The 22,528-nt window shown below is 36.1% G+C and overlaps 1 long non-coding RNA gene across 1 annotated transcript in view; it reads right to left on the minus strand.

Annotated features, from left to right (window-relative positions):
* Window positions 1-21,617, minus strand: part of LOC145694392 (uncharacterized) — a 37,331-nt gene extending 15,714 nt beyond the window's left edge. The window contains exon 1 of the long non-coding RNA XR_014133001.1: window positions 21,487-21,617. This is a non-coding gene — a long non-coding RNA (uncharacterized LOC145694392). The remainder of the gene's footprint in view (window positions 1-21,486) is intronic.
* Window positions 21,618-22,528: the final 911 nt, after the last annotated feature.

Below are 22,528 nucleotides of genomic sequence, written 5' to 3' on the forward strand. Positions count from 1 at the left end.
TCGGAATGGGAAATGTTTGTAGTGACTAGATTTTAAAGTGTTATGATGAAATGTGTAAATAGGCTGGGCGTAGATAGAGGAAACAGGGTGTTTGTAGAATATAGCGTCGTGGCAAATGAATATTATATGAATATTAATAAGTATATGAATATTGTAGTAAATGAATATAGAAGATAGAACACCCATATAGTTAAAGATATAGTAGCCCAGTGAATACTTCGCCGTGTGTTGATATATAGATATTGAATAGATACGTGTAGCTACAAACATCTCAGGTTCTGACCCCTGCACCATAATATCACGCGGGCCGGAGGGCGATATATAGTCGGACTACGGTAATACTTTGTAGTTTTATGTGTTATAATAATAATCAACCATAGTAATACCATCTGATAGAAGGGGTAGCATCATATAATCGCTGACTAGACATATTGAATAATAAATTATGAAAAGACAATAGTAGTTATACAACAGGGCTGTAGTGAATCATATCTTCTGGTCGGTTTAAAAAATAGAATATCCTGCTCCGTGAGATTTTTTTTCCTTCACGTTACCTACTCAGGCTAGCTTACAATGTTCATGGAGGCGACAGTTCTGATAGGGTTACAGAATCAAAACAATTAATTATTGAAATTTATTATTCGCGTACCCGGATGTCGACCCCTAGTCCCTTTAAGTATTTTCATTTCTTTTCTTAGTTTAATTAGACGAGGGAAATTAACGACATCCCAGACTGTGGCGTGTCTGCGCAGGGTAGCTATCGGTGAGGTTTGGCCATAGAAATCACCGATCCAAAATTCAGTTTATTTAATTTTTTTTTATTTTGGCAAATCACTAATTAGGGATATCTTAACTATTATTCTAATTTCATTACTATCCTGGAGTCTTCTAGTTTCCAAGAGGTCGGATGATTTTTTTTTCTCCCTTTTGAAATCCTAAATTAACGCCGTCTCTAACCTTCCGGAGGATTTCGGGGTCTGCAAGGGTGTTGACCGGATACGGTGAGTGGTGGGATTTCCCTAAAGCCTTTGTCTTTCCGAAAATCCCATTGTGGACACAGACTTGTCTCATCTTCGCAGACAGTTTTATCGGCTATTTATTTGGTAAGCCGAACCCCTTTTGGCATGTTAAGAATATTTTGGCTATGGATTTTGTTGAGAGCGAAATTCGACTTCTACCTTTGTAGCGTTAGTTATTTCTCACTTAAGTCTTTGGCGCCCCTATTCTTCGTCTTCCTTCTTCTCTATCTCTCTCTCTGTCTTCATTTCTTCAAGTTTTTTTTTAATTTCAACCTTCCCCCCCCCAAGATTTTGAACCTGTTACTTACAATTTATTTAACGTACAACTCTGATCTGAAATTACCAGCTGAGACGTTGCAAGACACGATTCATGGATAGAGTAGATAGTGATTGAGTCCTCCATCACATTTTGACCTATCGCTGAAATGAACAAAGACTTAGTATTTGACGACAATTCGATTACGTTCTTTCACCGTCGTTCCTCTTAAGTTTTTTTTTGTAATCCGTTGGTCACTTTCCTTTCTGTTTTGGTTTTCGATTACTTTGTAGTTAACCTGGGCCCAGAAATTGTATTTTAGGTTATCTAGTTATATCTTTAGAAATGCTCTGTGCTACGTGCCTGCCTTCCAAAGTTTTTTTTTCCTTCATGATTTAAACACGAATTGATTATATAAGAGTGAAAAATTTATAGATGCGCGGTATCAAGTAAAACTCGATTTTCTTTTTCATATGTAATGTCGGAAGTCATTTGTTTTGGGACAATGTTTGCAACCTTTTAAAAAATTATTGTTGGGGTGATTAATTTAAATGTGTGCGCATTTATTGAATATAAATAAGAAATATATATATATATATAGAAATGAATACGTCGAGATGTATATGTAATTAGTATGTGAATATGATTTTAAAGTAAAAGTATGATATTAAATGTATTATGAATATATGTAAGAGCGCTCGTGTCTGTCCCCCTAAACGTGTATTGGTTGCTATAGTTTGCCAGTGAGCTTTCCGACGTATATAAGAATGTAGATTTTGTCAAGAATACCGCCGTCCACTCAAGTAATTTTCCTTTTCTTTTGAATAAATGTAATTAATAACCTCTGTAATTATGTAATGGCATGTATTGAAAAGTAACGGCAGGTCTAAACATAACTCACCTCATAACGCATATTATCCCTGAACTACCAACCTAAAACCATTGTGTAAGGTGTACCTTGAATCCTTCTCACCTGCATATGTATCCTGTGACTTGACCAGTTTTTTTTATCCTCAATTTAAACCTTCATACTCCGTACACCTGCGGGAGATCGTTTTTAAAATCCGAATCATATACAAATATATACGAAAGTGATCCTAAGGAAAGGCCTCATGACGTGTCCCAGTGTTGAATAAATAACTTAAAACTATCCAATTAATAAGTTTGGAAATGGACCGTCTAAGAGGAGAAACATCCTCTGGCGAAAGTGATTTTTCGAAATCCCTAGATGGGTATAGACGTAGCAGTGTGCGATTGCAGATATAAACTGTTAAAAGTTATAAACCAAGTATAGACGACGAATGGTTTTGTAAACCAATAGATATATATATATACATATAGAGATATATATAAACACGAACGAAGTTAAATGGAGCGACATGTTCTGGACACTACGAGTAGTGCGTGATTTGTGATTTGAACGCTCAAAATCATTAATATCTTATTACCCACTGTGAGGTAGAGACTCATATAAGTTCTAATCCACCAAAAGGTTTTTTTTTCTTTCCTCTTTGTCCAATTTTTTTTAAAAGTGAAATAAGTGTCTTATTTGCGTATGTCGCAAACCATAATTTGGCTTTAGCATGCCTAAGATATGATACATGTATTTTTTTTCTTTCTTTTTCATTTGTCAATATGATTGAATATATATAAAAATTTACTAAAATATAACTCTTTGTATTCTATTGATATATAACCAAGAACTTGTGCTTTTAATATTTTCTTCATAATTATTTGTTTGTCTTTTCTTTTCACTATGGATGTAATAAATTATTTGTATCTTTGTAGTTAGTTGGTTTCCTTTAACCATATATACACTGTCCTGAGTGAGTGAGCGTGTGAATGCATGATAGATTTAATATAAGTAATTTTAGTGATATCATTTGTTGTATTAACATCTATAATATATGTGTCGTGTTTTAATATATGTGTTAAGGTAAATAACCTAGGTCATGAAGGACCGCTACTAATGGTTTAAATCGGCTCTAGGAGTGAAACAAAAATAGCAGGATGAGCCTAAATACGACATCTTTCTTCCAGGAAGTTGAGACTCCTATTGATACGATACATAAATTTATATTTAGTGGATAAGTTTGATTTTTTTTTCTTGGCTAATTCATATGTGTGGTCGATCCTAGAGAACAGAGTCCAGATGCTGGATGGTAATCAATTACCGGTTGGAATAACAGTACAAAGAATTAAATTTCACTTTTCTCATTCCCAGGTCTAGGTCTGGGCAACCCCATGATCGTGGTGCCTGGAGCTAGGTCTGGGTGGTATGAGGGAACATGTGTCTATTTCGAAGCATTCCAAAATTGATTAGTCGTTAATAACATTTAGAATGATTCATCTTTCAACGACTTTCCCGACCTTTTACTATATTTCCGGAATTATCCAGTAATCTGTTTCTCATTGAAATACCCTATTTCTTTTCTTTCTTCTTTTCCTACCTCCTTCTTTTACCCTTCTACTTTCTTTTCTTTCTTTCCTATTTCTGAATGAAAGAAAACGGAGTCATGACAGAGTAGTCGCTATTTGCACGGTCAATAAGTTGTTTTGATGAGTTTTCTTCGGGAGTCCGATATGGAGTAATTAACGATAACAAGAAAGTTTATTGAAATTTACTGTATTGGAAAATAATCATGACTTCAATTAGTAGATGATGTTTCGTAAATCGTCCTCGTAAAAGAGGATTAAATTGTAGCGACTCCTCTATATTAGCTCTTTTATCTTAGTTTTTTCGTTTTTTTTTTCGTTTACTTTGTTTTCTTTCACTATTGGCTAACCGTGACAGGATCTGTTGCCCTGGAAACGGCGGTTTCTATGGCAACGGACTAAAGTTTTCTTTCAATATTGGCGACCGTTGACATAGGATAGTTACCATGGAAACAATTGTTTTCCCTGGTAACGAATCTGAAATTATTTATTAAACACTGTTTAGGATCGAGCACATATCGACTTGGCCACAAAAGGTGCATAATTAAAAAGTTATAGTGGGATTAAATAATTATAGTCATTGGCTGTTCTGCTATCTTTGTCTCTCTCTGTAGAAAGGGGGGAATGAAGGAATTTGCTAAAGTGACTTCTAAAATTTGAAAATGCTGGAAGTTGACCCAAGGAGGGAATTAGATAGGAGTCCCTTAATTTATGAATAGTACCTGATTAATAAGTATTGTTAGTTTATAAGGATATAATTGCATGTGTTTATATTGTGTCTTTTTATATGGAAACTATGGCAACCAATAGGGAAGTAGTATCACACGAGAACGCGGAAGTCTCATGTACGCAATGTACTTTAGAAAGTAGTGAGAAAAGAGCTCGCGTCTCTCGTAGGCTAGTGAGGTGTCACGAATGTGGGCTGAAATGGATACATTTCAGTTGTATTAATTTAGAGGATACTGCTGAAAATGCAGAAAAGGTCCGGGCTGGTGAAATAGTTAAATACTGCAAAGAATGTGAGGGGAAGTTCCACCAGTCGCGTGAACCCATGAGTTTATCCTCTGAAAAAGAAAATGAACATCCCGATTCGGATGGTGAGCGAGGGTATAGTACCCCGAAGAACCGAGGCCAAATATCTCCAGTGGAGATATCTGACCTCGATGATGATGAAAGAGATGGGGATCCAATTGGTGATAAACCCAAAGAAAAGCAAAGGAAGACTGTGTCATCTAATAATGACGCTCTCCTCCTTTCATTGCAACAAATGCTACAAGAAATGAATGAAAATAACCGGGAAATGAGACGCGAAATAAACGAAAAAATAGATAATAATAGCCGAGAAATGAGACGCGAAATGAATGAAAATAGCCTGGAAATGAGACGCGAAATGAATAAGAATAGCCGGGAAATGAATGAAAAAATAGATGCCTCGAACCGAGAAACCGAATCTCGATTCGAAGTATTAACTCACAAAATAGACAATATACGTGTAGACTTCGTTTCCTCAATAAACAAATTGAGGGAGCAAACGTCTACTGAAATTGATTTGGTCAGATGCGAGGCTCAACAGTCCCTAAAGCAACTTCAGCAGGAGACTGAGGGTAAATTAGATCATGTAAATTCTGAAATTGAACAAATGGATACTAAATTGTATAAAATCAACAATAAATTAGAAACACAGCAGGCCGAAATTGATAGTTTAAAGTCAACCTTGTCAGACCTATCATTGGAAAGCAAACTGGAAGTAACTGACCAGAAAATTTCGAAAATTCAAAACGAGATAGCAAATATTCAAAAAGAAATGACAAAATCTAGTCGCGAAAAATCAGAGGTAACCTATCCTTTCCCCGGTAGCGATTCCTCAGGAATATTACCTGCTATAACAACCACCTGTAGCGCAGGAAAAGAAAATTTAATGTCAGTTGATGCACGGGATATTGCGACGCACTACCCCATGCATCGGTCAGAACCAAAGTCGTGGTTCAATTCCAATAGTGTGCCGAATGTTGTGACGACTACGGTCACTAGCGTGAGTGCTCCCTCCTTACATGGAGGTATACAATCACATAGCGTGTTGCCGGGAAGAGGAGATGGGTGCCATTCTGAGTCGTTGTTCATGGGTGCGATTGGTCCGGGGATGGAGCCCAACATATTCAATACGACCAACAAAATCCCTTTCACTTACATGGGTAATTATAACACCGCTACGACGTCGTCGGTGGTAAATCCGGTGACGACTCCGATTGTGCAGGATAATATGTTAATTCCCAGTAACTATTCCCCTGCTTATGTTAGTATGGGTTCCAAGGTTTCGCTGAGGGACATCGAACGTTTTCCCACTTTTGACGGGAATATTACCAATGGACAGCCTCGTGTTTTTCTGCGTAGATTGCAGCAGTGTTTAGAAATGTATCGGCTGACCGATAGAGAACGTTTACAAATAGTTGAAAAACTTTTAATTGCAGCATCAGGCGCGTGGTTTGCTTCTATTAAATATAGAATTCATACGTTTGATGATTTTCTGATCCTTTTTAAGGAAGAATACTGCAACGAACATATAGAGAGGCTTCAGAAACGCAACCTCCAATCTTTAAGATATGATCGAGCCAAGTATGGGTCCCTTTTGGACTATGCTTGGAAGATCATCGAACTGTACTATCAGATCGCGGAAAATCCATCGCAAGCCGAGCTAGTAGACATAATAGTGAACGCTCTTCCACCAGATGAGTCGCGGGCTATTGCTTCCCACTTGTGCCAAACGGTGCGAGAAGTTACGTCACGCCTAGCTGCCCTGTGTGGGAAAGAAACTGGAGGCCCACCAAAGAGGTATTTCGCCCGACAAGCAAAAGTTGTGAAACCCGTGAAAAGCAAGGCAACGGCAAGTTGCCAAACGGACTTTCTGAGTTACACCCAAGCTGGATCTCGCTATCCGAGTGGGAGTGGCTCAGAAAGCAATCAATATAACAGTCGACGTCTGTTCCGTAACCGACCGATGTTTAACAATCGCCGGGGTTATCGCCCCTATGACCGCACAATGGGGGAATCGAACCCGAATAGGGACGATAATAGGAGGAACTTTAACGGGGCGTACCGGAGAAGAGAAAACGGTACTGGTCAAAACGGCAATGTTAACAATAACTGTGCAAGTAGATCTCAGAATTCTGCCCCTTCGCAAATACCATTTAATGGCGGAAATGGAATTCTAGCCACTCGAGGGATTGATAGTCGCGAGACCGCTGTCAAATCGACAAACTAATTCCGCAACTACCTGGTGAAATGGGGGAGGATAGTTGCGGGAAAATATACCCCATTATTTTGAAAAATCAGACTGACCACGAATGTAACTCTAATTTGTGGACACAAAATTTATCATTTCGGGACTCGTTACAATTTGTTATAAAATTTGTTATAGATGAGGAACCCTTTGCTTCAAGTGAAGAACGCTATTTTTCTACCTCTCCCAGCCTACGAGGAAGTATCGGCGGCGTTGAACTTGTCGCTACAATAGATAGTGGCTCGGAGCTCTGCCTAATGGACTGGGAGGTGTGGAAAAAATTAAAGCAACGGTTTCCATCCGCTAAATTGAGACCATACACGGGCCTTACACTTGGCGCTTTCGCTGGAAAAGAAAGTTTTTCGGTTCAGGGCGTTCAAAATTTTAACCTAAACATACAAAATCATATATTCGAAATAGCCATCTTCGTCATAAAATATTTGCGAACGGACCTAATACTGGGATGTCCATTTCTGGACAAATTCCATTGTATCATTGACCGGGAAAAGAAAGAGATTAGAATGAAAGATAGTTTAGGAAACACTGTTGTCGTTCCTACGGATCGACCGAACATAATGCTAGTGAAATTACCTGTGGAAGAGATTGCAATCGGTGAATCAGGATGGCCGGTGGTGGATCAACCCATGCTTGACCCCAGTTTAAATTGTCAAGCTGCCTGTGCAGTGACACCTCTCCACAAGGGAGGGGTTAACAGGGGAGATCAGCTGGATCCACTCCTGGGCACCGAATGCAATGTCTCGGAACAAGAGATTGATTCATATATTGCCACTCGGGATGACTTACCATCACCGATTAAATCAGGTCTTCGGAAATTATTAATGAAGTACCGTTCTCTTTTCTCTGAGTACCCACGCCGCGTTAACGCGCCTCCCTATAAAATACAGTTGAAGGATGAAGAACCAGTTGTTGGACCATGTTATTCCGTCCCTCAGGCTATACAACCTGAGTTTGAAGCAGAGTTGAATAAATGGTTACGGTTGGGGATAGCAATAGAACAAATGTCTCCATATCGAAATCCTATTCATGTCGTCCGGAAGGCCTCTGGCGGTGTACGTCCAGTTTTAGATCTGAGGGCTACCAACTCAAAAATTATATCTCCACAGGTGCAGGTAGAACCTATCAATGAGTTACTACACCGTGTTTCGCAGGCAATGTGGTTTTCGTCGTTTGACGCGTCAAGTGCGTATTATGGGATCAGTTTACACCCAGACTCTTACCAATGCACTAGTTTTGTGTACAAGGGAAGACAATATTGCCTTACTGTTCTGCCACAGGGGTTGAAAAGTAGTCCTGCTGTATTTCAATCGGTAATGACAAAATTTTTTAATGACTCAACCCGTTCTTTTGTTATTTTGTACTTAGACGATGTTCTAGTAAAATCAACTACTGAAGAAGAGCATTTGGCTCATTTAGAGAGAACTTTCGAAATCTTTAAACAAGCAAATTTTTCATTAAATTTCAAAAAATGTAAGTTCTTTGCACGGGAAATCAAATTTTTAGGACATATAATTAGTGGCAGAACAATAAGGGTTGACCCTCGACTCAATGAGCCAATTCGTTGTTTTCCAGTACCGAAATCCAAGAAAGCATTACAGAAGTTTTTAGGGCTTATAGGATGGAGGCGAAAATTCATCCCAAACTTTTCTGGTCTCACTGCTAATCTGTATCAACTCCTGAAAAAGGATCAGAAATTCGTACTGAATAACGAAGCCTTGGAAACGTTCAATAAACTGAGAACTCTTCTTAGTAATCCACCTGCATTAAGTCAGCCAGATTTCTCCTTGCCTTTTCACATCCATAGTGATGCATGCATGGAAAATTTGGCTGGCCTACTTGCACAATATCCTTCAGATAAAGATAATCCTAACGTCATTGGATATGCCAGTCGACGGGTGAAACCCTATGAGTTGTCTCTTTCAATATCTCAGCTGGAACTCCTGTCAGTCCTGTTCCTCTGTGAACATTTTGAGCAGTATATCATGGGTCGTACTACTTATGTCCATACAGATAACGCGGCAGTCACACATGCATTCACCCAAAAGAACCTTGAGCCACGAACCACCCGCATTCTATTGAAACTGCAGAAATTTGATTTAATTTTTCAACACTGTCCAGGCAGAGAAAATTTTGTAGCCGACACAATTAGTAGATACCCACCTGAGGTATTGCTTGAGCCCGAAACACATTATGTTCATTTTTTAACCAAAACGCAGGATGTTGATATTAATCTAGACTTTATTCGAGAAAATCAAATAACAGACGAATTATGTAAGAACCTGTTAAAGCAATATGAAAACAACCGTAATCTGGACAGAGTAATAATGTACTGTGGGTTAATTTATATTAAACCTTTGCGTATTCAGAAATGGCTCTTAGTGATACCGCAGAGTTGTATACCCCAAATTATCAGTGTTGTCCATTCTACCGGTCACTTTGGAGTTCAGAAGTGTTATCGTTTTTGTCGAGCTATATTTTATTGGAAGAATCAAAAAACCACGATTAAAAACTTCATACGAAATTGCATAGAATGTGCCGAAACAAAGTTTACAAACCGTGCTATAGCTAAGCAGGAATATCATATTCAAGCCACCGTACCCCATGAGACTCTGGGGGTGGACCTTATTGGAAAATTGCCACCCAGTCAGGGATATTATTATATTTTATCTCTAACAGATATTTATTCTCGTTTCGTTACTTTCCTTCCACTGAAAAAGGCTCATACTAAGGAAATAATCACAGTATTAGAGAGACGATACTTTCATCTATTGCCTTACCCACAGGAATTCTTATCCGATAAAGGACCACAGTTCCAATCTAAGTTATGGCAGGACTTTTGTAACAAATATAAAATTAAACATAAGAAAACTTCCAGTTATTCCCCGCAGGCTAACGGCGTTACAGAACGTAGCCATAAAGAACTCAATAGATTAGTTAGATTATGGTGTCATGAGGATCAAACCACTTGGCACAAGTACTTAGTTAAAATTCAGGACCTTCTGAACAATTCATATTGTTCCAGTATTGGCTGTACGCCTGCGGAACGCTTTCTTAGTTATTCTGCCGTTGATAGCTATAGGAAAGTGTTCCCATGGCCCAAAGAGTTAGATTCCGTAGATAACCGTTTCCGATACGCTGAAGTAGAGGTAAAATTAAAAAGTCATACTAAACAGTCGTCAAACGCTATAAATCTGAAAGAAGGGCAATTAGTGATGTTGAAACTGCATAATTTATCCTCACTTCTAAAGCATGAGTCAGCAAAATGGATGAAAGTCTATACCGGCCCGTTTTTAGCAGTTAAATTATTGAAAAATTGCGCTGTATTACAAAATCTAAAAGGTGAAAGTATCGGAACTCACAATTTCCAAAATCTTAAGCTTTTCAACTGTACTGAGGACAAAAAACGGGAACTTCTATCTCAATACCCAAAGTGAATGTTACACTGTCTCATTTGAGTGCATGAGTGTATGAGTGAGTAGTTAGTTTATTAGTATTAATACATGTTAATTCTATTCAACAAAATTTTGTTATTCAAACAAAATTTTTTTTAACGACGCCGGGGAACTGTAATATGCCATTACAGTCTAATGATATTATGTTCTTAATAGGAGGGTGCCCGAAATTTTCTGCACCGACTGTACTTGACGTTTAACAAAAAATTTCTGGCTGTTCATATAATTCGTAATTTTATTTGTTATTCTATTTCAATTAACATGGAAAACTGTAAAAAAAATTCATTACGGATTATAGTTTTGGGAATCAATATCTTTATTTATATTTTAAATTAGTTATAAGTCTTGCATATGTATATGTAAATGGATTATTACAATTCTTACGGTGTCAGTGCTATCCGAAAATATAGATCCACTATTGAACGGAACTTTCCAGATCAAATAACCAATCTAAAATTCGACAGAATTTTCAGGACCACCCTTCACCTCTCTTTTAGATACCTAGGTCCTTCTAAAAACTAGTTTAATCCAGATTTTACCAAATTTTATTCGTTTTAAAACCCCACCGCCAAAAATGCTTTGTTCTGATTGGATGATAAACCCACGCTATGATATTAGGGCGCAATTATTCCATTCCACGCCGGAAAGTGCTACTGAAGACACTGGTTTTTGTTCGTCTAACTTAAAAGTCGAAAGGAGTGAGAGAAACTACGAATAAAGGTAATATTGTGATGTTATTAATATCTAAATTCTCTGGAAGTCTCGAGGAGCCATGAACTGTTAAATTTCGTAGTAAAAACTGAACTGTAGAGCAGAAATAGGAAGTCAACTCGGTAACGCCATGTTTTGCTGATATAATTAGTGGTGGACAGGTTCTGTGAAGTGCATCAGTTTGCTAGTTGTTCTTAGAAAGAAAAAATCTATAAACGGTTTCGGAAGAGTAGTGTTTCTCCCTTAAAATATTCTCATCCTGAAAATTACTCCTTTTAGAGTTACGTTAGGCCTGCCCCACTGCCGTTTGTGTTCGTGTATGTAGTAAATGTGATTTCTTTTGTACTTATTTAGTAATAACATGGCGGTATTTAATTTCTTTGTAGTTAGGATAGTGATCATAATGCACGTGTAAATTTATAGTAGGGCTCCTATCTGACTCCCAAATTGGGAGTACGGCTTCCAGCGGGATGAGTTGAACATGTAGTTTGTTCCGGGTTCCTGCCCCTTCAGGGCAGGGGTCCTATTGTTAGCTAATACTTCGATATGTCCCCTCAGGGCATTGATTAAATAGGTTGAGTAAAGAATGTGATTCAGTGAAACAAGGGCCAGTTGGCCCTGTCCCTTTCTTTCCTTCTCCTTTCGAGCCGATTTAACATGGTAAAATATGAATGTTTTCTGTGTATATTTATTAGTATAACATGTATTAATGTAGTGTGTAGTATGAATGTGGCATGTATGTGTTCGTAATGTAGAAACATGTTCTAGTAGTAGTAATTGTGGTAGTTAAGTGATGAAAGAGTGTGTGAGATAATTAAATATGGACAGTGTAGTATTTACTATGCGATATTTTTATTACTCCGTCATTAAGTGAACGTAATATAGTATAATAATTCCGTGTACAAGGTCACATTCAGTTGTTCAAGGGTTGATTATATCGTCGCTGGCCCTAGTGTCAAAAGTCAGTACTAACCGCCATTCTTCCGTCGAGGTGCTTAGTGATTTAGTTTTCATGAAATTGACCTTTCTTTCCGAAATAAAACCTAGAAGGTATAATTCACAGCCCATATGAATGTACAGTTAGGTCAAGTGACCCAAAATTAATATATTCTGAAAGTTTCAACATTCTGCATAGTCTAGAAATCGAAATATTTAAATAAATAAACTATCCGTAATTTTTTAACAGAAGTCGGGCGATATGATGCTAGTTCTTCGCTTTGGAATTATATTAGATGTTCATTTTTCTTCGTGGCTGCAGAAGCTCATTGTTACTGCAGAATTTTATAAACATTAAATATTATCGCGGATAATTCTATTTTTCAGTGAACGTACGTAGGATTTTTTTTCTTTCTTCTTAATAAAGCTACCGAGTATTACATAGTATTGTGTGTGGGATGAAAGAGTCTTGGGTTCGAGTGAGGTTGTCGTGCGGTGATCGGAATGGGAAATGTTTGTAGTGACTATAGATTTTAAAGTGTTATGATGAAATGTGTAAATAGGCTGGGCGTAGATAGAGGAAACAGGGTGTTTGTAGAATATAGCGTCGTGGCAAATGAATATTATATGAATATTAATAAGTATATGAATATTGTAGTAAATGAATATAGAAGATAGAACACCCATATAGTTAAAGATATAGTAGCCCAGTGAATACTTCGCCGTGTGTTGATATATAGATATTGAATAGATACGTGTAGCTACAAACATCTCAGGTTCTGACCCCTGCACCATAATATCACGCGGGCCGGAGGGCGATATATAGTCGGACTACGGTAATACTTTGTAGTTTTATGTGTTATAATAATAATCAACCATAGTAATACCATCTGATAGAAGGGGTAGCATCATATAATCGCTGACTAGACATATTGAATAATAAATTATGAAAAGACAATAGTAGTTATACAACAGGGCTGTAGTGAATCATATCTTCTGGTCGGTTTAAAAAATAGAATATCCTGCTCCGTGAGATTTTTTTTCCTTCACGTTACCTACTCAGGCTAGCTTACAATGTTCATGGAGGCGACAGTTCTGATAGGGTTACAGAATCAAAACAATTAATTATTGAAATTTATTATTCGCGTACCCGGATGTCGACCCCTAGTCCCTTTAAGTATTTTCATTTCTTTTCTTAGTTTAATTAGACGAGGGAAATTAACGACATCCCAGACTGTGGCGTGTCTGCGCAGGATAGCTATCGGTGAGGTTTGGCCATAGAAATCACCGATCCAAAATTCAGTTTATTTATTTTTTTTTTATTTTGGCAAATCACTAATTAGGGATATCTTAACTATTATTCTAATTTCATTACTATCCTGGAGTCTTCTAGTTTCCAAGAGGTCGGATGATTTTTTTTTTCTCCCTTTTGAAATCCTAAATTAACGCCGTCTCTAACCTTCCGGAGGATTTCGGGGTCTGCAAGGGTGTTGACCGGATACGGTGAGTGGTGGGATTTCCCTAAAGCCTTTGTCTTTCCGAAAATCCCATTGTGGACACAGACTTGTCTCATCTTCGCAGACAGTTTTATCGGCTATTTATTTGGTAAGCCGAACCCCTTTTGGCATGTTAAGAATATTTTGGCTATGGATTTTGTTGAGAGCGAAATTCGACTTCTACCTTTGTAGCGTTAGTTATTTCTCACTTAAGTCTTTGGCGCCCCTATTCTTCGTCTTCCTTCTTCTCTATCTCTCTCTCTGTCTTCATTTCTTCAAGTTTTTTTTTAATTTCAACCTCCCCCCCCCCAGATTTTGAACCTGTTACTTACGATTTATTTAACGTACAACTCTGATCTGAAATTACCAGCTGAGACGTTGCAAGACACGATTCATGGATAGAGTAGATAGTGATTGAGTCCTCCATCACATTTTGACCTATCGCTGAAATGAACAAAGACTTAGTATTTGACGACAATTAGATTACGTTCTTTCACCGTCGTTCCTCTTAAGTTTTTTTTTGTAATCCGTTGGTCACTTTCCTTTCTGTTTTGGTTTTCGATTACTTTGTAGTTAACCTGGGCCCAGAAATTGTATTTTAGGTTATCTAGTTATATCTTTAGAAATGCTCTGTGCTACGTGCCTGCCTTCCAAAGTTTTTTTTCCTTCATGATTTAAACACGAATTGATTATATAAGAGTGAAAAATTTATAGATGCGCGGTATCAAGTAAAACTCGATTTTCTTTTTCATATGTAATGTCGGAAGTCATTTGTTTTGGGACAATGTTTGCAACCTTTTAAAAAATTATTGTTGGGGTGATTAATTTAAATGTGTGCGCATTTATTGAATATAAATAATAAATATATATATAGAGAGAGAAATGAATACGTCGAGATGTATATGTAATTAGTATGTGAATATGATTTTAAAGTAAAAGTATGATATTAAATGTATTATGAATATATGTAAGAGCGCTCGTGTCTGTCCCCCTAAACGTGTATTGGTTGCTATAGTTTGCCAGTGAGCTTTCCGACGTATATAAGAATGTAGATTTTGTCAAGAATACCGCCGTCCACTCAAGTAATTTTCCTTTTCTTTTGAATAAATGTAATTAATAACCTCTGTAATTATGTAATGGCATGTATTGAAAAGTAACGGCAGGTCTAAACATAACTCACCTCATAACGCATATTATCCCTGAACTACCAACCTAAAACCATTGTGTAAAGTGTACCTATCCTTCTCACCTGCATATGTATCCTGTGACTTGACCAGTTTTTTTTATCCTCAATTTAAACCTTCATACTCCGTACACCTGCGGGAGATCGTTTTTAAAATCCGAATCATATACAAATATATACGAAAGTGATCCTAAGGAAAGGCCTCATGACGTGTCCCAGTGTTGAATAAATAACTTAAAACTATCCAATTAATAAGTTTGGAAATGGACCGTCTAAGAGGAGAAACATCCTCTGGCGAAAGTGATTTTTCCAAATCCCTAGATGGGTATAGACGTAGCAGTGTGCGATTGCAGATATAAACTGTTAAAAGTTATAAACCAAGTATAGACGACGAATGGTTTTGTAAATCAATAGATATATATATATACATATAGAGATATATATAAACACGAACGAAGTTAAATGGAGCGACATGTTCTGGACACTACGAGTAGTGCGTGATTTGTGATTTGAACGCTCAAAATCATTAATATCTTATTACCCACTGTGAGGTAGAGACTCATATAAGTTCTAATCCACCAAAAGGTTTTTTTTCTTTCCTCTTTGTCCAATTTTTTTTTTAAAAGTGAAATAAGTGTCTTATTTGCGTATGTCGCAAATCATAATTTGGCTTTAGCATGCCTAAGATATGATACATGTACTTTTTTTCTTTCTTTTTCATTTGTCAATATGATTGAATATATATAAAAATTTACTAAAATATAACTCTTTGTATTCTATTGATATATAACCAAGAACTTGTGCTTTTAATATTTTCTTCATAATTATTTGTTTGTCTTTTCTTTTCACTATGGATGTAATAAATTATTTGTATCTTTGTAGTCAGTTGGTTTCCTTTAACCATATATACACTGTCCTGAGTGAGTGAGCGTGTGAATGCATGATAGATTTAATATAAGTAATTTTAGTGATATCATTTGTTGTATTAACATCTATAATATATGTGTCGTGTTTTAATATATGTGTTAAGGTAAATAACCTAGGTCATGAAGGACCGCTACTAATGGTTTAAATCGGCTCTAGGAGTGAAACAAAAATAGCAGGATGAGCCTAAATACGACATCTTTCTTCCAGAAAGTTGAGACTCCTATTGATACGATACATAAATTTATATTGAGTGGATAAGTTTGATTTTTTTTTCTTGGCTAATTCATATGTGTGGTCGATCCTAGAGAACAGAGTCCAGATGCTGGATGGTAATCAATTACCGGTTGGAATAACAGTACAAAGAATTAAATTTCACTTTTCTCATTCCCAGGTCTAGGTCTGGGCAACCCCATGATCGTGGTGCCTGGAGCTAGGTCTGGGTGGTATGAGGGAACATGTGTCTATTTCGAAGCATTCCAAAATTGATTAGTCGTTAATAACATTTAGAATGATTCATCTTTCAACGACTTTCCCGACCTTTTACTATATTTCCGGAATTATCCAGTAATCTGTTTCTCATTGAAATACCCTATTTCTTTTCTTTCTTCTTTTCCTACCTCCTTCTTTTACCCTTCTACTTTCTTTTCTTTCTTTCCTATTTCTGAATGAAAGAAAACGGAGTCATGACAGAGTAGTCGCTATTTGCACGGTCAATAAGTTGTTTTGATGAGTTTTCTTCGGGAGTCCGATATGGAGTAATTAACGATAACAAGAAAGTTTATTGAAATTTACTGTATTGGAAAATAATCATGACTTCAATTAGTAGATGATGTTTCGTAAATCGTCCTCGTAAAAGAGGATTAAATTGTAGCGACTCCTCTACATTAGCTCTTTTATCTTAGTTTTTTCGGTTTTTTTTTCGTTTACTTTGTTTTCTTTCAATATTGGCTAACCGTGACAGGATCTGTTGCCCTGGAAACGGCGGTTTCTATGGCAACGGACTAAAGTTTTCTTTCATACTCTTCGTATTAAAATTATCCATTAAAGGGAATTCTGATAATTTGTAGTGGATAGTTATGAATTCGGGTGTAATTAGGACATATTTAATCGAAAGTAAGATATTAATTAATCAATAAAGACTAGCCATTATCAAAAGCGTAAACTCTCTACTTCCCTAGAAGAATCGGGTTTGCATACGTTGCACTGTTTAAATGTTTATTAGGGACAAACAGCTACAGCCACAAAGTGCCCCCAAGAAGGATTATACAAATATAGGGCGCTTACATTTAAATAACATAAAAATGAAACATGCAAAATATATATATATATATATATATATATATATATATATATATATATATATATATATATATATATATATATATATATATACGTGCAATGGGTATTACAGATAGAAATACAATGAAAAGCATAATGAGAAAACAAATAAGCAGAAATATCATCTTAAGTACATCTCAAACAAGTACACCCTGTCATGAGACTAAAATAACATTGATATGAGTATACAGTAGGAAAAAAGTATATAACATATTAAAATGAACATACATATAGTCAAAGTTACAAATGAACATACATGAAAATCATAAAATAATATAAGCATGATTTTCAAATCAATTGACACCTTAATTAAAGTACACTCATACAAAGACAGAAATAAAAATAAGATAATAATAAGATAATAATAATAATAATAATAATAATAATAATAATAATAATAATAATAATAATAATAATAATAATAATAATTCAATTTACGATTGTTCTTTTTACAATTAGTTATTTGAGTAATTCCTAATATTATCATTATCTTAATCAGAACCATTGTCAATCCACTGGTAGATGAAGGTTTCTACATATTTTCTCCGTAGTCATTTTTCTTTGGCAATTGTTTTTTTATGTTCCCTTGCAGTGCTTCCTGACTTCATCACATCGTCTTATATGAGAACGTTTCAAAGGTCACTTCTATCTCTTCTTGGTTTCAGTCAGAGGCTGCTTGTATCACCGGTGGTCAATTGTTGTTTCAATGATTCCAGTGCAGTGTGATAATTGTGCCTTTGTATTTTCAGTAGTATTAATCGTTTTCCTATACATTTTATTATTTTCGGCTTATTCCACAGTTTGTTCTGTAATTTGCTGACTGTAAATGTCTGATTTTGTTAACTCTCTAGTTCATATATGAAAACAGTAAAATTCATTCCATTAAAATTTCCCGCTTCAGGCATATCAAAATTATACTAATTTGTCTCGTTTTTGTATGTTTCTCTTCCGTATACAATCTTATTCAAAAAACCTATCCACTACCTCTACTCGAGAGGTTATTCAGAATCGCACGTAAAAATACGTACTTTTGCAGTTCCGGTTCCTCAGTGAGTTAGTATATTAGTTACATGTTTGTACTAAGACGGTCTATATTTTTTGAAGCACGGATAAGTAAAGTATGAAAGAAACATAACCTGAAAATACTGGTTCTTTAATAAATAATTAGCCTATCACGTTTTGTCATCGTCAAACTAATAAGCCTAACATTGAATTTCTGAGTGGAATTTCCTCTATTTTGAAAACATTCAGAACTCTCTCCCAGTGGCGTAACTACGTTTTATGGGACCCTCTGCAAGAGAATACCCCCCCCCCCGCCTTAACATTTTTTTGAATGATGGATAACATAATAAAGAACCATACTTCCCTGTATCTATGAATAATTTATTTATTTAATTTTTTATTTAACGCCTTAACTATAATGAGTTAAATGCATGCAATTACTAGGCTAAAATTCATAAATGGAAACCACTTTGTTATCTACATATTATTTATTCAATAAGCTTCAGAATGGAAGATGGATTTATCTCTTTGCAGTTAGTGACGTCAGTCTTCATGAAAAGTAGCAGGAATTCATTGCATGGTTTCCTTCTTGCTTTTCTGTCAGCAAAATTTTTTACTAACTGCCGTACATCCATATTTTCAGCTTCGTCCGCATTTATTGAAAGCACTGCTGGATTATTTAATCTATTTTGGCCCATATGCTTCTCACATATTTAATAGTTTATTAATTCCGACTTTGAGAACGACCTCTCAGCAGAACTGACAGACAGGGAACGTCAAAAACAAATACGCGGTAACAAGTTCGGAAAAGTAGATGCCAGAGACATATTCCACAATTAAAAGCCTTGTTAGGTGAAACACAGAACTCTGAATACTTATTTCAGATTTCAACTGTTTCACAAAGCAAATTACTTCCACCGGAAACGAAGAACCAATATCAGAACTGTAAGTTCGTTTGAAGTATATGTGCTCTTCTTAGAATGTCATCATCAGTGAGATGAATTATACTGGCAGGAAACCAAAAGGAATCTTTCGATACTGCATCACACAAAGATGCAAAACGACAATGTAACTGAATTTACTATGTCAAATAGTTTAATATAGATGTTAATTCTAAAGTTTGGTTTCACTGTCACCTGAGACAACTATCTTCACACAACTCATCAAAATAACGTTTGAACTTTTTGAATCATTTGTATCTAAATGATGTGTGAACATTCCGCTTTTCATACAGTTTAATTGCTTCTTCATATATAGCCGAAAAAAGGGGAGGATGGCAGAACATTGCCGACTAATAGTCTACAAAACTGAAAAGAATGTTGATTCGACCTATTAGAAGGCTAGGGTGAAAGGCCCCCTTGGAAGTGTCGCCCCCCGCATTGCAGGGTTTTGCGCCTTAGTAACCCCGTAAATGTCAATCAAAGTGCTCAATTCGTAATTACTTTCTATCAATGCATAATATCAAATTAATTAACCATGAAGTTATATCCATAGAAGTTTTCACACCAGATCACGCGTATTTCGGGATGTGTGTACTAATTGCAACAAGAAAATACCCAAACTAAGAAGAGGAGGTTTTTAAAGAAGTAAATATTTAATTATTCTATTCACATCCGCATAGTGATGATATCAGTGATTGCAACCCAAGAACAATGTTACGACATTGGCCAGAAAAAGCACAGGTAAACAAGAGGGATGAGAAATGTCAAAATGATGGAGTGATGACTCTCAACACAGCCCCCTGGTGTCAAAATCTGAAAACAAGTTCAGTTGAGATGAAACCATCTTGAAGATAAGAACTACGTGTATGCAGCTGGGTGACTATATGATTAAAATAAAGTTTTTAATTTCTACCTTTTTCTCCTGTCCAATCGTACGCACTAACATTGACGTAGGTTATTTATTCACTTTTAATTTCTAGAATGTGTGCCTGTTGTCCATGCATATACAATGACGAGGATGCCATATTTGTTCACAACAGTGTTGCCAGACCAGTCAGTTGGAAAATCAGGAGATTCGAAGATAAAAAACAGGAGAAAGCAGTAGACACATACAGTGGTGGCATTTGAATGTAAATCCGGGGGAGCAATAAAATTTGCCATTATTAAGGGGGCAGTGGTCAAAACAGGCAGTCCAGAATTCATTTCCGATTGACTACGTTGAGCAAATGAAAGGGAAAAGTCCCGATTTATATTAATATTATTTGATACACACGTGTGTGAAGTAAAACATAGTGAAAGAGCAAAGTGGAGTGGGAAAATGTCTTTTCATGCACGTAGCGATAACGTAGCTATATGGTACAGCCACACGTGGTCGTGGCGTAAGACGATTTCTTGCTGACGATCGTGGAGAAATGATCTAAGCCACTCTTCCAACCCAAGTCCCAATCTAAACAAATTTACTTGTAAATCTTACAGAAAGACATAAAAACGCTAACCATAATGCATATAGAAGATAACGTACAGTTATATACTTTGGATTTATATTATATACAGTAAAGCTCTATAACTATATGCTCTACAGAGCGTTGTGTATTATAATAGATAAATTTCATCTTTTTGTGTGAGGAAACATTGAAAATTCAATATTAATAGTAATATATTTCTTCAGCTTCTCGAAATAAGGAAAAAGCAGAAGATTTTTTACTTTTCATTTTCTTTCGCAGTAGATCAGTAGAACGTAGAAAAAGCAGGAGATCTCCTGCAAAATCAGTAGATCTGGCAACACTGGTTCACAACGATGTCATTCTGATTTTGCCAACGGAATCATGCTTGCCGAAAGATTTTAAAATATTGTGCTGCCATACGTATTGGTTAAAACAACGCAGCCATATTTTTTAAACTACCGGTACGTTACTGTAATAGTATGTCATCTGACATACGTACCAGTAAATATTTTTGCCATCGCGGCCATATTGGCAAAGAGATTTAAAAATACATATGTACTGATTAAAATCACCAAACTGTATGCACTGCAAGTGTCTCAACAAGTTCATGACCTCCTATGACAAGTCACCAAAGAGAACTTCACTTCCTTGCATCTTTCTACAACATACCCCCTACAGGGTCTCTAAGACATATTTAGAAAACTATTGTAGGACACTGGCATCCTTATTACCGTGGAACCACTAATGTACGGTCTACTCACTTGGTTCCGATTCGATACCCGTACGGCTACTAAATCTCAGATAATATTGAGTTTGATTCGGATACTTTAAGCAATAGATATCGTCTTCTGTAGCCTCGATATTGAAAAACGACTTGAAATTCGATCAATTAGTGACAATTCTTTTGGAACAGCCTGATATTTCGATTAAATCATATTTTTTATCTTTAATAAGCCATATAGTAGTTTTAATATATAATTTTAAGATTGAGAAGAAAAATGATATAAACTAAAATAATTTATGGGAATTAATTATGAGTTCAAGCTTACCATTCAGCCTTCTGCACGTAAAACTTCTGTAATATGTGTTGATATAGATACCGAAGAATTTATTTTTTTAAAAAATAAATGTTCATTTTCAATTGTTGAAACACGAGATAAACCACCAAACTTCGGTAAATGTAGTTTCAGTCTTGTTGACATTTTGAAAATTGATTAGTAATTAAAATCTGTCTCTTAAAATCCTTGCTGGTCTTTTTTTTTTTTTTCTTCTTCTTTCTTGTGCAGAGGGATTTTGTTGCATCCGAGCCTTCGTCTCTCTGAATACTATAGATTAAAATCGAGCTTTATTAATAGCTCTTATTGTTTACGTTATAAAGCCTACTTATTTACTTTTCAGTTTGAGGCAGTTACACAATTATTAGTATTAAAATATAAATATGGTCCCGGCCCTTGTTCCAATATTAAACAACGAAGCCCATTCCTGTTCAGCATATTATAATTTATCCGTTTTGAAATAATTAAGTTGAAATAATACAGTCCCTAACTTCCAATTAAATCATCACAGTAAATACACAAATACGAGGATTATCCAGAAAATAAAGATTCTTTAATTATACAAAAATAAAAAGAATATTGAAAAAACAATTTCTGTTATATACCGGAATCTTCCTTTTCTACATAATCAGTATCAATGTTTCTTTGAGAAGAAATGTTCCGGGGGGGCCACTCCTGGTACAGCGGGGGACACTTCTAAATGGTACAGCCATATGGAGATTTACGGCTAAGGTGTACCATTTAGAAGTGTCCCCCGCTGTACTATTCAATTTATTATTATATTATAGATGAATTATTTTGGTCTTCTCCGGGGGGGGGGGCACTCTCAGAGCTTTGTTCACGAGATTCACAGTTCCCATGCTATACTCTCCTGCTGCCAGTTCTAAGCCAGGTTGTTATAACCGCTTTCCGGATCTGTCATCCACTGTCCCACCAACGAGTACTTTCAGGAGATCTGGTTAAGATATTAAAGAACATTTCCAAAAAGGGATTACAGAACTTTTCCCGTATCGCTCTCAGGTCTCAATAATGAAAT

The sequence above is a fragment of the Thermobia domestica genome, chromosome 9 (assembly GCF_964235325.1).
Source record: "Thermobia domestica chromosome 9, izTheDome1.hap1.1, whole genome shotgun sequence".
Lineage (NCBI taxonomy): Eukaryota > Metazoa > Arthropoda > Insecta > Zygentoma > Lepismatidae > Thermobia > Thermobia domestica.